The following is a 14,807-nucleotide window of genomic DNA, read 5'->3' as shown; positions in this document are numbered from 1 at the left end:
CCCTCCGTGGTGCTGGCAGGATTTGAAACCCTGACTGTGCTCAAGAACCACACCCTGGCCCCATTCCCTAACCACCATAACAACCCCAAGCCAGCCTCCTTTCCATGGCCGCTTGAGTGATATTTAGACCAGCATGGAAGGCTCCCAAGCTCAGCTCCTACCAGAAGGCTTCATTTTATAGGTAATAAATTTATTATGTCCTCTTTTTTCTATGGGTGGTATCATCTGTCTTGACTTCTGAAATAATTTTGGGGTTGAAGGGGCTGGTCCATTCTATTCCTGGAGAGTATCTAAAACAGTCCAGACTTATGAGTCATATAGTAAATATTGTTTTAAGCCATTGCAATTTACAGCTGTCTTTGTGATTTATATTTAAGCAAGATTCTGTTTAGAAACATATAGGGGGGCGCCTGGGTGGCTCAGTCGTTAAGCGTCTGCCTTCGTATCAGGTCATGATCCCAGGGTCCTGGGATTGAGCCCCACATCGGGCTCCCTGCTCTGCCGGAAGCCTGCTTCTCCCTCTCCCACTCCCCCTGCTCGTGCTCTCTCTCTCGCTGTGTCTCTCTCTGTCAAAAAAAAAAAAAAAAATCTTAAAAAAAAAGAGAAACATATAGGATATTTTGTTTTGTTTCAAGATTGTGGTATATTTCTGTATATGAGCATGGATTATTTTTTTCAGTACCTTATAAGCATTTTAACATGACAATGAGGAACATTTCAGGGATGGGTATCAGCCAGATGTCACACTTAATGAAAAACCTAAAATGAAAAACTGAGGAGCTCTATCACTTACATATTGTTGCAATAGATATTTATTACCACAAAATCAGCAACTTAATACACATTTATTGTATCACAGTTTTATTGTAAAACAGGGGTCAGGAATTGTTTTTCCTGGGTCCTTTGCTTAGGATCTCACAAGCTTTCATTCAACATGTAGGATGGGGCTGATGTCTCATCTGAGGCTTGACTGGGAATGGATCCACTTTCAGGTCATTCAGATTACTGTCAGAATTCAGTTCTTTGCAACTGTAGAACTAAGGACTTCATTGTTTTGCTCTCTGTCAGTCAAAGTCTTCCCTCAGTGACTAGAGGTTCTCACAATTATTTGCCAAGTGGAGTTCTCCAAAATAGCTACTCATTTGGTCATACTCAGCAAGGTAGAGAGAGACACTCCATCAAGATGGATGCTCCAATTTTATACAATACAATCACGTAATAACATATGCATAATCACATACCTCTTGTCACTTTTATCATTTTCTATTGATTAGAAGCAAGTCACACATTCTACCCACATTCAAGGGGAAGAGATCACATAAGGGCATGAATGTCAGGAAGGGAGATCATAAAGGTCACCTTGAGAATCTGGTTGCAAATAAACTGTCTGCAAACCCACTTATTCATTTAAACCACAATCTACTATATTTCTGGCACAAAGGGAATTATTGAAGCTTGATTAGTTAACAGTTTTCTCAAGTTATGTAATTACTAGAATTATTTATTTTCCTTTTTTGTTTATTTGATTATAGTACTATGGAAACTTAGATTGGAGTAAAATTTTGGTTAAGGCATGTTTCAATATCAGCTTTGAAACATGACCATTTTTAACCATAAAAATTATTTAATAATTTTTAATGTCTGATTCTTTGGCTGAAAAATAGTGCTAACAATGATGCTTACTTGATAGCATATCATGAGGACAACTTAGCTTTGTTTTCAGGACAAAGTCAATACCTCAAAAAATGTTTATTATTTTTTTTACAACACTTTTTGGGCATTTAACTCCATTTTAGCCGTTATTTTATAAAGTCATATATAGAGCACACAGATTAAGATCATGGTCTGTGCTTAGGTATACATATTATTAAACAATGTTAAAGTGATATTGAATTTCTTCATGTAACCTAAAGGTATGTAACGAATAAATAAAACCAGAAAACAGACTCCTAACTATAGAGAACAAACTGAGGGTTATTGGAGGGAAGGTGGGTAGGGGAATGGATTAAATGGGGGATGTTTCAATATGCCCCATTTAAGGAGGGCACTTATTGTGGTGATCACTGGGTGTTGTACATAGGTGATGAATCACTAGACTCTATGCCTGAAACTAATGTTACACTATCTGTTAACTAACTGGAATTTAAATAAAAACTTGAAAGAACTAAAAAATAAATAAAACAAATTCCAAATGTATAAAAATATAAAAATAAAAAAGTGATAGTGAATAAGGAAGCTTTATAATACAGTATGTAAATTCATTAATACAAAGGAAAGTAAACTGGTTTTTAGGAAATCACATTTTTATATTTATACTAATTTTGGGTGAAATGTCTGCTTAAGCGTTTTCACAGTTTCCTTTTAAGAAAATTACATTAGCCTAAACCTTTTATTAAATAAGAATGTCTAGTCTGAAGGTTAGTAATTAAAATTATATAATTTATGTTTATTAAATATACGGTTTTTATTATTCTTGATACAAGCTGTTTCTAACTTTATTTAATGTGTTTATTTTTTCTTATGGCTTCTAATTTAAATAAAATGGAAATGTTTTTTAATGCTAACATTGCTTTATATAACTAGAAATGTTCTGATAAAGCATAGTATGCTTATAATATAAATTTTAATCTTATTAAATCAATTTTGAGAGTGGCCCAAATTAGATGACTGAAACATTTAGCTATAACATCCAAAAATGCAGTACATAGAATTTCTGTCGCTTAATATTGTGAAAAGCTTAATAAATTTATGGTGAAGGGGACAAGTAAAGTCAGATACTAAGGAATACTAAAACAAAATAGAAAATTCTCTAAGCCTAAAGAAAATAGAACATTATGAATGAGTAAAAGCATGTTTAGGAAATAACTGAAGAGAATATGAACATAGTTCTAGTACAAAACTAGAACTAGAAACTGGGGGTAAAGAAATGTGAGAAATAAAGGATCTGTTTCTTTGTTTTGAGTTTGATTAAACAACACTTGCCACATCTTCCTTTTCTCACTATGCTATGTGTTTAGTTTTATGTATCAACATGGCTAGGCCATAGCACCCAGTAGTTCAAGCAAACACTAGATGTTGCTGTGAAGCTATTTTGTAGACAGTGTTAACATCTACCATCAGTTGACTTCAAGGAGATTATTTTCAGTAATGCCAATGGGCCTTGTCCAATCAGATAAACGGCTTATGAACAAAAACAGGTTTCCTAAAGAAATTCTGACTCAAAACTAGTGTCAATTCCTGCCAAGGTTTCAGTATGCCAGTTTACCAAATTTTGGACTCAAGACTCCAAGTTAACTCTTGCCTGAGTTTCAAGATTCCTGATCTAACTTATGGATTTTGTACTAGAAAGCCCCAATAATCATATGAGCCAATTCCTTAAAATAAATCTCTTAACACATATACATATAAATACACACACACATATATAAGTATAAATATATGTGTAAATATAAATATAAATATGTGTGTGTGTGTGTATAGACCTATCTATCTACCTAGACAGATAGGTGATAGATAGGTACCTAGATCTGGATGTAGATATATCATATTGGTTTTCTGAAAAACCCTGCCTGATACAGGCATGAGTCCTAAAGCAACTACTCACTTTTATCCAAAAGTCCTGACCTACCCAAACTTCAAAACCTTTTTCTCTCCACCAACTATTATGTACAATTACATATTCTGTTGTAATGCCCCACCCCATTTTTATATTTATTTATTTTCAGTTTGTTCATAAGGATTGCTAACCCACTGCAATTCAGTGCTTTTGGAGAAAACTAGACTTTGTAGCCTCAGTCTTGGGCTAGGTTCCACGGGAGAATCTTAATGTCGAAACTTCTCAACTCTTTGATCACTCCTCAGATTAGAGGAATATTCTGCACCCAGTCCTGTTTCTTTTGGTCTGCCCCTTATATATTTGATAACCACCTATATGCACCCTTCATAACATTTCTCACAATCTGTAATTGTGAGAAATTATATATTTTTAAAGTTTAATTTTTGACTCCACCAAGTAGGCAGTAATACTCATGAATTCAAGATTCTTGTCTGCCTTGTTTATCACTATGTGCCTTGTTCTGTGCGGGGTTTGGACATGAAGTTGATAAAAATACATTTATTTAAAGAGCAGCAAGAATGTGTTTCACTGATAAAGAGATGTGATTTTTCCTTTTCTCTTCAGCAGAGACTTCCTCCATTAAAAACACTCCTGTGATGAGGGATGCCTGGGTGGCTCAGGCTGTTAAGTGTCCCGCTCTTGATTTTGGCTCAGGTCATGATCTTGGGGTTGTGAGATGAAGCCTCGCTTGGGCTCCACACTCAGCGGGGAATCTGCTTGAGATTCTCCCTCTCCCTCTGCCCCTTCCCTCCACAAAAATAAATAAGTAAATCTTAAAACAAAACAAAACAAAACAATGCTCTTGTATTGAAATCTTATATTTTCTGGGTGATTGAAAAGAAGAAGAGGCAGATATATGAACAAGGTAGTTTGGCAGTGATGGGTATTAAGGATGGCACGTATTGCATGGAGCCCTGGGTGTTATATGCAAACAATGAATCATGGAACATTACATCAAAAACTAATGATATACTGTATGGTGACTAACATAACATAAAAAAAAAAATGAACAAAGTAGTTTGGATTGCCCTAGCCAAGTTACAGGATGTAGGTGTAGTTTTCTTGAATTTTCCTTAATTGATATGGTACCAACTCTTGGGAGGTCTTTCCTACATCAATAAGAATAGCTCAAGTGGATCAACAAGGCAAACAAGATGTTTACACAATGCTAGTTAGTAGTATGCAGATGTAGCTTCAGCTCCATTAGATTCTCTGAGGCTGATTGGATCTTGATCAGCAGGATATACTCATCTATTCTTTATTCCTTTTATTACCATGTGAAATGCTATCGTTTGAAGCTCTTGACCCCATCTAATGCCATGACTCACCTCTTTCTCTTCAAATCTCCTTATCAATCTATCAGCTTGTCTCCAGTAGGACTGCAGGAATAGCTGAAGACATTCCATTATTTTCCCTTAAAAAAAGGACATGCTATTTTTTTTATTCATGTGACATTTTATTTTTGATTTTTGAGTCTATTTAGGTAATCAAATTATCAGTATTTAGGCTTTTATCTCTGGCATTCTAAGTAAGTCAATAATAACACATCTCCAGGCAATGTGGGTAGAACAGCATTTATATGAATGTTCAAAAAGAATAGCATAGGGGCACCTGGGTGGCTCAGTTGGTTAAACGACTGCCTTCGGCTCAGGTCATGATCCTGGAATCCCAAGATCGAGCCCCACATTGGGCTCCCTGCTCAGCAGGGAGTCTGCTTCTCCCTCTGACCCTCCCCCCTCTCATGTTCTCTCTCTCATTCTCTCTCTCTCTAATAAATAAATAAATAAAATCTTTAAAAAAAAGTATAGCATAAACAACATTTCAGGATACAGTTCTATTACAAATGGATGAATAAATAAATAAATGAATAGGTGGGTGGATGGATGACAGAAGTTGGTAATGAAACACAAGTGTTATAAAAATACATCACATGTTCAAACTACAGTTTGATACTGAAAAAGCAATAGGCAATGTGGAAAGCAAAATTTGATTGGTATTCTTTTTTATGTTAATAGTGTTAAAACACTCTACTCTCTGATGGATGTCTGTCAAGAGTCAGGGAAATCATGTTTTTCATGACTCTACCATTCTGCAATTTATCCAGACTTTAAGTTTATCCATCTATTTCTGTTTACACTTTAAGAAAAATATTACATTTGATTATGTAAGTTGCTGAAAGTTTTACAGAAAACAGGACAAATTTAGTCTGAAAATACAGGGCCTTTAACTCTATGCTGCCATCCTTTCCACTTGCTTCAGGCTGTCACATTTATATATGTCTGAAGTAAATTTAACTAGTCAGAAATAGTGGAAGCCATCAAAATTTTGGTTTTGAATCAAATGCATAAGTAGAGATATGTTTTGAACACACTTTAACATATTTTATGTTCTTGTTTTAACTTCATAATATCTTCTCTACTGATATTTTAATAGACTAAAATTTACCAAAATAATTATATTTGTGTTGCTAACCTATTTTACTGGATTACTTGACCAAACAGATTTGCAATACCTTTATTTTTTATAGTTGCAATTAAACAGCTTTCATTAAGTAATGTATCAAGGTGTACTTTCTCCAGTTATGTAGTACATGATTGCACAACTTATTATGACCAATTGATATTTTTAAAACAGTTTGTGAATAATGGAACACTTTAATAATTATAGAATTCACAATGGTTATACTGTACAGTATACTTGCTAATATTTTGAAATGACATAAGCATAATTTGCATAATTTACACTCATATGATTCACTTCTAAGTGTAATATGATGCACAGTACCAAGCTGATTAATTTTTCCTTGGTTTACTATCCAGAATGTGGTCAAAGTTTTAGTGAATTAATTTGACCACCATTATATGTAATGGAATGAAGTTACATTAATCTACTAAGTGATATCCCCATCAAAACTTATGAAGAACTAATTCATCTGAATGGGAACTAGCAAAGTTGATTATATTTTCAACAAAGGAAAAATAACTATACAAAGTTTTATAACATAAACTTAAACTTTAGCCTATATAAAAAGATTGTATATACATATATATGTATATGTATAAACACACACATATATATATATATTTCAAAACACCACTTAATTTTTTATAGGGTGAAGGGAGCTGAAGGAATGTGGTGGGTAGCATTTGTTATAGACAGGACATAATTATATTAATCCAAGTGTAACAAATGTCTAAAATATACTATTATTAATTTTAATGCATAATAAAATATAAATTATAACTCCACAAAGAGAATTAAAACTGAAGATTATAAAAGATTGTTATAGATTCAATTTGGTAACCCTTTCATATTCATTAATAATCCTCCAAGTGAGAAATCATAAGCAGTAGGAGTATACCCTTAGCCATAAAAATCCTTTAAATTTTCTACCCTAGTTCTTAATCTTCTTTAATATAAGTGCACACACACACACACATATACCCCATTTGCACCACCCACATAAAATTTAACATGAATAATTTTTAGAGAATATATTAATTAAATGTAAAATTATTTCTGATACTCTTAAAATAATTGCCTCTTGTAAGATTATGTATTTTTTAAAATTTCAATGGTTATTTAAATAATTCTTGGAACTTTTAAATATATGGCAATGTTATGGACTGAATGTTATGTCCCCCTAAATACATATGTTGAAATTTTCATCCCCACTGTGATACCTGAAAAATATAAGTAAGAAATATATGGTTCAAGTTTGAAAGTGAGTTTGATTATTCTGGGAAAAAAAAAAGTATATAATAACGTCACTTGAATGCAAAGAGCATATAGGTTTGATACAATTACTTATAGTCAAATATTAGGCATGTCTCTCCACTTATGCAAAACAAACTCAGGTGTAAAATGCTAATATTGAAATCATTTGAAGTCATATTGAAACATAAGATCCAAGGAAAGTAAAGCTTGACAGATTTACTGCTAAGAAATTGAACGTTTCTATATTACAATGACCATGAATTAAGCTAAAAGCAAGTAATAACATCGGGGAGATATTTGATTTTTTAATATTTTCACATAATCTTTATTAATTATAAAAAAGTAATTTTTATTAATAAGGAATGCACTCCAAATATGATAATTTGCCAACTTTCTCTTACTTTCCCACCAAGAAGATACATTTCAGGCCCTGAAATTTATTGTCCCACACCTTTCTCTTTTTTCTTTGTCTTTCCTTCACTCTTCACAGACACATTTAAGAATTTTTTTTACAAAAATATAATTATATGTATAAAGTATTACCATCTAAACTTGTTTCTTTTTGCCACTGGGGAAAAAATATCCTAGACATACTTATGTTGACAGATATGGATAAAAAATACTATCTATGGCTGCATAATTCTGCATATATACTAACACATATGGACCAAATTATTATCTATGACTGCATAATTCTCCTTTTATTGTAATTTATTCAAACATTGCCCTGTTGATGGATATCCACATTTTTTCTAAGTTAAATATAATTTTATGACTTCTGGGAATGTGTGAGGTTCACCCTGATAATTGGCTTGTTTCCTGAAAGCAAAGGGGAAGGTAGGGGAGAAAGCAAGGGAGGTAAACCATAAGAGACTCTTAACTATAGAGAACAAACTGAGGGTTACTGGAGTGGAGGTGGGAGGGGGATGGGGTAATTGGGAGATAGGTATTAAGGAGGGCACTTGTGATAAGCACTGGCTGTTGTATGTAAGTGATGAATCACTGAATTCTACATCTGAAACTAATATTACACTATATGTTAACTAACTAGAATTTAAATACAAATTTGAAACAAAAAAAAACAAACAAGAGCTCCTTTTGTAACAGATCTGTGGTTCATTTGCCTATTGTAGCTTTGGTCCAGGTTTCTGGGAAACTGCTGCTTTGTCCTGCTTCTACCACATACCTCTCTTAGAAGCCCAACCCAGGACATCATTATGCCTGCTCACAGCACACTTATCTTCCTCAATATCTGACCTTTTCCCCAATTATTTTTTTGTGTTTGCACCATACAACTTGTCTGGGACTTCTGCTCTATTTGTGTATGTGTGTGTGTGTGTGTGTGTGTGTTGTAGAATCCCTGTATTGTGCTGTATTTTCTAATTCCTATTAACGTGCTCTATTTTCCCTGATTCCTTGAAATTCTGTACCTTGATTATCAGCAAAATAAGCTACAATAAGAACTGAACCCAAATACTATAGGATTATTTGTCCGTCATGAAACTACCCACTACTATCATTCCCACTTCCTTCTATATACATAAAAAGGTCAGAATAACCCAAACTACACACCAAGACCTACGCGCCCAGAATATCTATAATGAGCTAATGAGAAGTGATCTAGTAGGAATAGGGACAGGGGGAAAATAGACACTTATAATATTATAAGCTGTATATGCAGAAGTACGTTGTAATAATTTAGAATATATATTACAAAGTAACTAGCAAGCAGCAATGTTTTCCAAAGATGCCTTTATTCACAGATTTAAAAGACTGAAAAAATGAATCAATTGTCAAAATCCAAAGTAATTACATGAAATTATATGAATATGCCGGTCATCAGAAGAATGATGTTCATCATGGCTTCATTGATGTAATGTTACAAAATGAAAAACATTTTACTCTCAAATGAAAGGGTTAGTGTAACTCCAAACCTTAAAGGGCATGAGTCTGCTGATATGGTTGGAAACAAAAGCACCAATGAAAATACTGACTCCTTTACTATTTACCACTGTTAGAGCAGAATCATGCATTCAGTCTTCACTACTACTGTTCCTCACTTAGTTTGCATGTGTCTGTATTTAGTTCTCCCTGAGAAATTTCTACTTTTTTGCAGAGATTCATATATGCCTCAGTGAACTGATTTTAAACCAGAGGCTACATAGGGTATTTGGCTGACACAGATACAGCTGAAGAGTCTAGAAAAAGTAGCATTCTTCTTCTGCCTCTTTTCTTACCAATCTCTTACCCTTAAGCATCATCACAGCTTTTCTTAATCATGTCTCTTGTGAAACTATTAAACAAACATAAAAGATCACTCTTATTTTACCTGTCTTGATTTTTTATTGCAAAGTAGTTTCCCAGCTGAGTGGCTGAGCAGTGAGGACCCTATTTGTAACTCCAACCTCATTTAATTAATTTAAGAAGAGCGAATCCAATAGGAGAAGTACCAGGGACAGCTCTAGCTGCTCAGCTGGACAAGCAGAGGCTCCTTGGGGTTTTCAGTTTCCCATCCAGACCTTAGCCAACTGCAGATCACTGCAGGAATGGTACCCAAGAGAGGCTGCTGACTGCTCAGGTTAAGGATTTGAAGAATATCAGGTAATGCAGCCTAATGAAAAGAAGAAAAAATATCACAGGGAAAGCAAAAGTTAAAAAAAAAAAAAAGTTGATTTGAAAGTCAATACAGAGAATCCTGTACTAATCGCTGATAAAAGAAGGAAGCATATGTCTCCAGAAGATTCAATGACATGACTGCAGTGCTCTGTATGATATCAGATAAACATATGGTCATGTGAAAGGAGGCGGAGTAAGTGCTGGGCTGTAACTGTAGAGTATCAGAAATAACACCACTTGTGACAGCTACATTAGAAGGAAATGCATTAATATGAAAATAGAATTTTATAGGCATTCCCAAAATTGTCTGAACACATTATACATTTAATTTCACTTTTCTCGGGCGCCTGGGTGGCTCAGTTGGTTAAGCGACTGCCTTCGGCTCAGGTCATGATCCTGGAGTCCCGGGATCGAGTCCCACATCAGGCTCCCTGCTCAGCAGGGAGTCTGCTTCTCCCTCTGACCCTCTTGCCTCTCATGCTCTCTGTCTCTCGTTCTCTCTCTCGCAAATAAATAAAATTTAAAAAAAAAATAATAATAATTTCACTTTTCTCTAAGGACAGAGCAAAAATACCACATTTCAACTCACAGATATTCCAGATGTTCAGAATTATGGAAAGATTTGAGTCCACAAAGATTATCTTCAAATGGTAGTCAGTAGAGGACCAGGTTCACCATAAGTTCATACACCAACCTAAGCACCCAGGCAGTAAACTCTATCATCTTTGTTATCTCCAACTTAAGTAATTAAAATTTTACACATATTAAATTAGCCAACTATGCAAAAAACCTTTGAACTATTTTACTATAACTATTTTCAGATGAGATATCAGAGGCCCAAAGAATGCAATGCCGGTATTTGTGCAGTAGGAATTAGAGTAGAAATTTAAACTCCAGTTTGAGAGTGTGCATCCTTCACCCTGGGACTGTACCACAGCTTCAAATGTTAAATGGAAATATAAGACAGGATCAGTATAAAGCAATCGCAAACACTCCTCTCCCATACATATTTTCACAATCCTTAAGAATATAAATATGCAATCACATTTTAATAGCATTCTTTTATCATTGTAATGTATGGGTATTTTTTGTAGGACATTTAAAAGTAAATATAAATTATACTTATTTCCATAATTTCAGGGACAACTATTTTAATTTAGAATCTGTTGCATTTTTTTCCAGACTTTCCTCTCACTGTTCTTTCTAATCTGTGATTTCAGAAAATCATTTTATTACTTTAAGAAAAAGAAAACAACAGAAATGGCCATTTGTTATATAAATTCAAAGCAAATACATATTCATTGTTTCAGAGTAGGAATAGAAGTCATGTTTAATTTGAATACAGATATTAGTATGTTATGGTTTAGTAATATATTTGTCAGATTATGTACTAAGACTGAGAATGACATTTTATTTTTATTTCAAAAATTCTCTTTTTTAGGGTAGGTGTTAGGAGACCAAAAAAAAAAAAAAAAACACAAAAACCCAGCAACACATGGCTAGATAGAATATAAATCTCTATAGCTTTCTGCCTAAAGAGTTTTTGTTGTTTAACTAGAAAATAAACTTCTTCTTTTCTTTCTTGGAGGAAAGTTTTTGTTTTTGTTTTTCTTGGTATTTTCATTGGTTGGTTGACATTACAAAAAAAAAAAGATTGACTAAGAAAAGCTGAAAATTCTGCTTTCACAAATTTGGAATGGAATTTGGAATTTGGCAATGGAATGCACAATGTCACTTAGAAATCCAAGTGACAATTTGTGGGAGCTGTGGAAAGATCCAATTTATCAGCTCTACGTGCAATTCAGCACCACTCTCTCACCTTAGAGAGTGGCAGCTTTGAGAGAGTTCCAACCCAATACCCTTGTCATAGAACTGGGATTTCACAAGGGACATCATTAGCAGTAGCTTCTCGGAGCGTCCTTCAGTGGTCTCTGAGGGGCAGTCCTCAGCTACAGAAGGTCTGAGCTGGAGAAAAGTATCATGGCAGAAGCCACAGAGTTACTGTGTGGCCAAGCTGTATGGTAAGCTCATATGGGCCTTCTCAATCAGACATCTAAAAGCAAGCACTAAGGAAGGGTTTTCAGGGGTAGTGGTTCCAAGGAACAAAAAGCAAGCTGCTGGGGACACAAGTCCTTTTTAAGTGAACATTAAATATGACTAATTTCATATACATAGACTTGTGACAGAACATGTGGATTGTTGTGTGTGAATATATATATATGTAAATATATATATTTTTAAATCATATTTTCTGTATACTGTTTCATTACCTATTTCATTCCTTAGAAATATAATATGAGCATTTTCTCCAAATGTTCAAGCTTTGAAAATTCAAATGCAAAGAAAAAGTTTTGTGTTTTTTTTTTCCTTCTCCCTCCATTTAAAGATCTTTTACCATTTTCTTCCATTTCAAAAGAGGATTGGACATTGGATGGGAAATTCAGCTTCCCCTTCTTATAAGCTGTTGATACTAATATTTCTATTTTCAAATTTGCTGATCTCATCTAAAATAGCAGGCAATTACCTCCCTGCCTACTCTCAGGTTATCTCTCTCCCAGCTGTGGATATTTTTCTAAGGAAAGGGCACAGTAAGTGTCAGCTCTTGGCAACTTAGTATTACAGCCTGGTGTTTTTTTCACCCTTAAGAGAGATTCATTTATTGAATTTTTTCTTAAGCTCTAAGTGCGTACAGGGACATTCCAGGGAATAATAGAAGTCATAGGTTATAGTTGGTGCATTTTCTTGGGTCATCTGTTATAATTTTGGTTGGTAATAAGAATGTAGAGGAAAGAAACAGGTACTTAGAAAATGTCTGAGTTGTGCTTGTTTTTTGATAACTTGGTGTTCCTGAGTATTTTTGGTCTGAATTCTAGGAGAGATGCCAGAAAGGCCTTGGTGAAAACACATAGGCTGGCTTACACCATATGGAAATTCAGAAAAGTAACTCTTTAAGTGATCCTAAAGATCCTTGAACTTGTATGGTAATCATGGTTTATGCCCTGTTGTAGCTTCTTTTGAAACTTCAATCAATTTTCTTAAAAATTAAATCTAATTTTTTACTGGACTGTGGAGTACTAAGAAAAAAGATGAATTCTACACTAAGAATGTATTAATAAAAAGAAATTAAGAAAGAAAATACAAGAGATATATTACTTAAAATTGCTGTAGTCTAGGGGTGCCTGGGTGGCTCAGTTGGTTAAGCATCTGCTTTTGGCTCAGGTCATGATCCCAGGGTCCTGGGATCGAGCCCCAATTTGGGCTCTCTGCTCAGTGGGGAGTCTGCTTCTCCCTCCCACTCTTCCTCTTGTGCTCTATTTGTATAAAATCTTTTTTAAAAAATTGCTTTAGATTATCCCTTTTTATTATATCATCCCAACAATTTTTAATGTCAGATTATTATTTTAAATGTATCACTCTCACTTGTTAAAAAACAGTAAGTGCATCCACCATTTTCAAAGAATAATTTTATTTATTTATTTTTTTAAAGACTTTATTTATTTGACAGAGAGAGAGAGCACGCGCACAAGCAGGCAGAGGGAGAGGGAGGCAGAGAGAGAGAGGCAGAAGCAGGTTCCCTGCTGAGCAGGGAGCCCGATGTGGGACTCGATCCCAGGACCTTGGGATCAGGACCTGAGCTGAAGCCACCCAGGTGCCTCTCAAAGAATAATTTTAAAGAACAAAATTGTTTATTTAGTATGAATTTAAGAATATTAAGAAATAGACTAGATAACTTTCACTTCTGAAAAGTATGAAATAATGAACTAAGAATAATTTGGGTACTACCCAACAAACTAAAATTTTAAAGATATATTTTTTCAAGGCAAGTGTTTGGAAATTCATAGAGCTAGAACTTTTTTCAATTCCTGATAGGCACAGCATGTCAATACAAGTTGCAGTTAGGCAGTTCTGTGCATTAATTAGAAAAGGTCAAGCTGTGCAGAGGAAATGAGTGCAGTTCATATGGGTGAGAGCTTAGAAAGTACAAGCTGTGACAATGAATTCCAAATCTTAACATCTTAACTAATTACCGGTGGTTTCTCCAAATAAAATGATACTGAATGTTCAAGCATGCTTAAGAAGAGACTTTCTACCTTAGATAGAAGTCTTAAAAAATGATGTTATTTTTAAAATAATTTATAGCTTGTAATATCCCGTTTTCAAAAATGGTGCCTTATGATTTTAATAACATACTGTGAGACAAGTAGGTCATTATTCCTATTTTATTGAAGAGAAAAACAAAAAAAGAGAATTGGTGACTTGTCAAGGTCAAATAGGTTGTAAGTGACAGACTGCATGGAAACTTATCTTCCGTTTCTTTGAAATATTTTCAAAATATGATCTATTTTAAAATCAGCATGGTATTTTGTAGGGGTCCCACCAACTCATTTATGTAAACCCTTATACAGAGCTTCACAAGTTTAGGTAAGTTGTAGAATGCTTCAGAATTATATTTAAATTGTTGCTTTACAGGGTTAATATTTTCAAAATTTCAAGTCAATAATAAACCAATTTATTCTTATTATCAGTAATTCCTAGTCATCCTAAAACTCCTTTATCAAAAGTCATTTGTGGGCAACTCAGAACTAGCGTTTCTTCAAAAATGTACAGAGGCAGACACTTCCACTAGTTAGGATCCATGGAGCTTGGTCTCCATCCCAAACCTACCCTTCTGGGCAGAGAAAAATGAAAATGACATAGGGAAAGTCTCGGGGTTGGGGAGGAACAAAGGAAAGTAAGTTTGTCTTTTCCCACTTATTTAGAAAGAAAAGCAAAGAATAAGGAGGAGACAGAGTTAATTTCAGAGCCATCTCCTCCACTCCTACCCTAAACCCTCAGGGTCAATATCCAAATGATTATG

The sequence above is a fragment of the Mirounga leonina genome, unplaced genomic scaffold (genome assembly GCF_011800145.1).
Source record: "Mirounga leonina isolate KUSES-001 unplaced genomic scaffold, KU_Mleo_1.0 Mir_95, whole genome shotgun sequence".
In the NCBI taxonomy this organism is placed as follows: Eukaryota; Metazoa; Chordata; class Mammalia; order Carnivora; family Phocidae; genus Mirounga; species Mirounga leonina.
Note: the sequence above shows the minus strand (reverse complement) of the source record.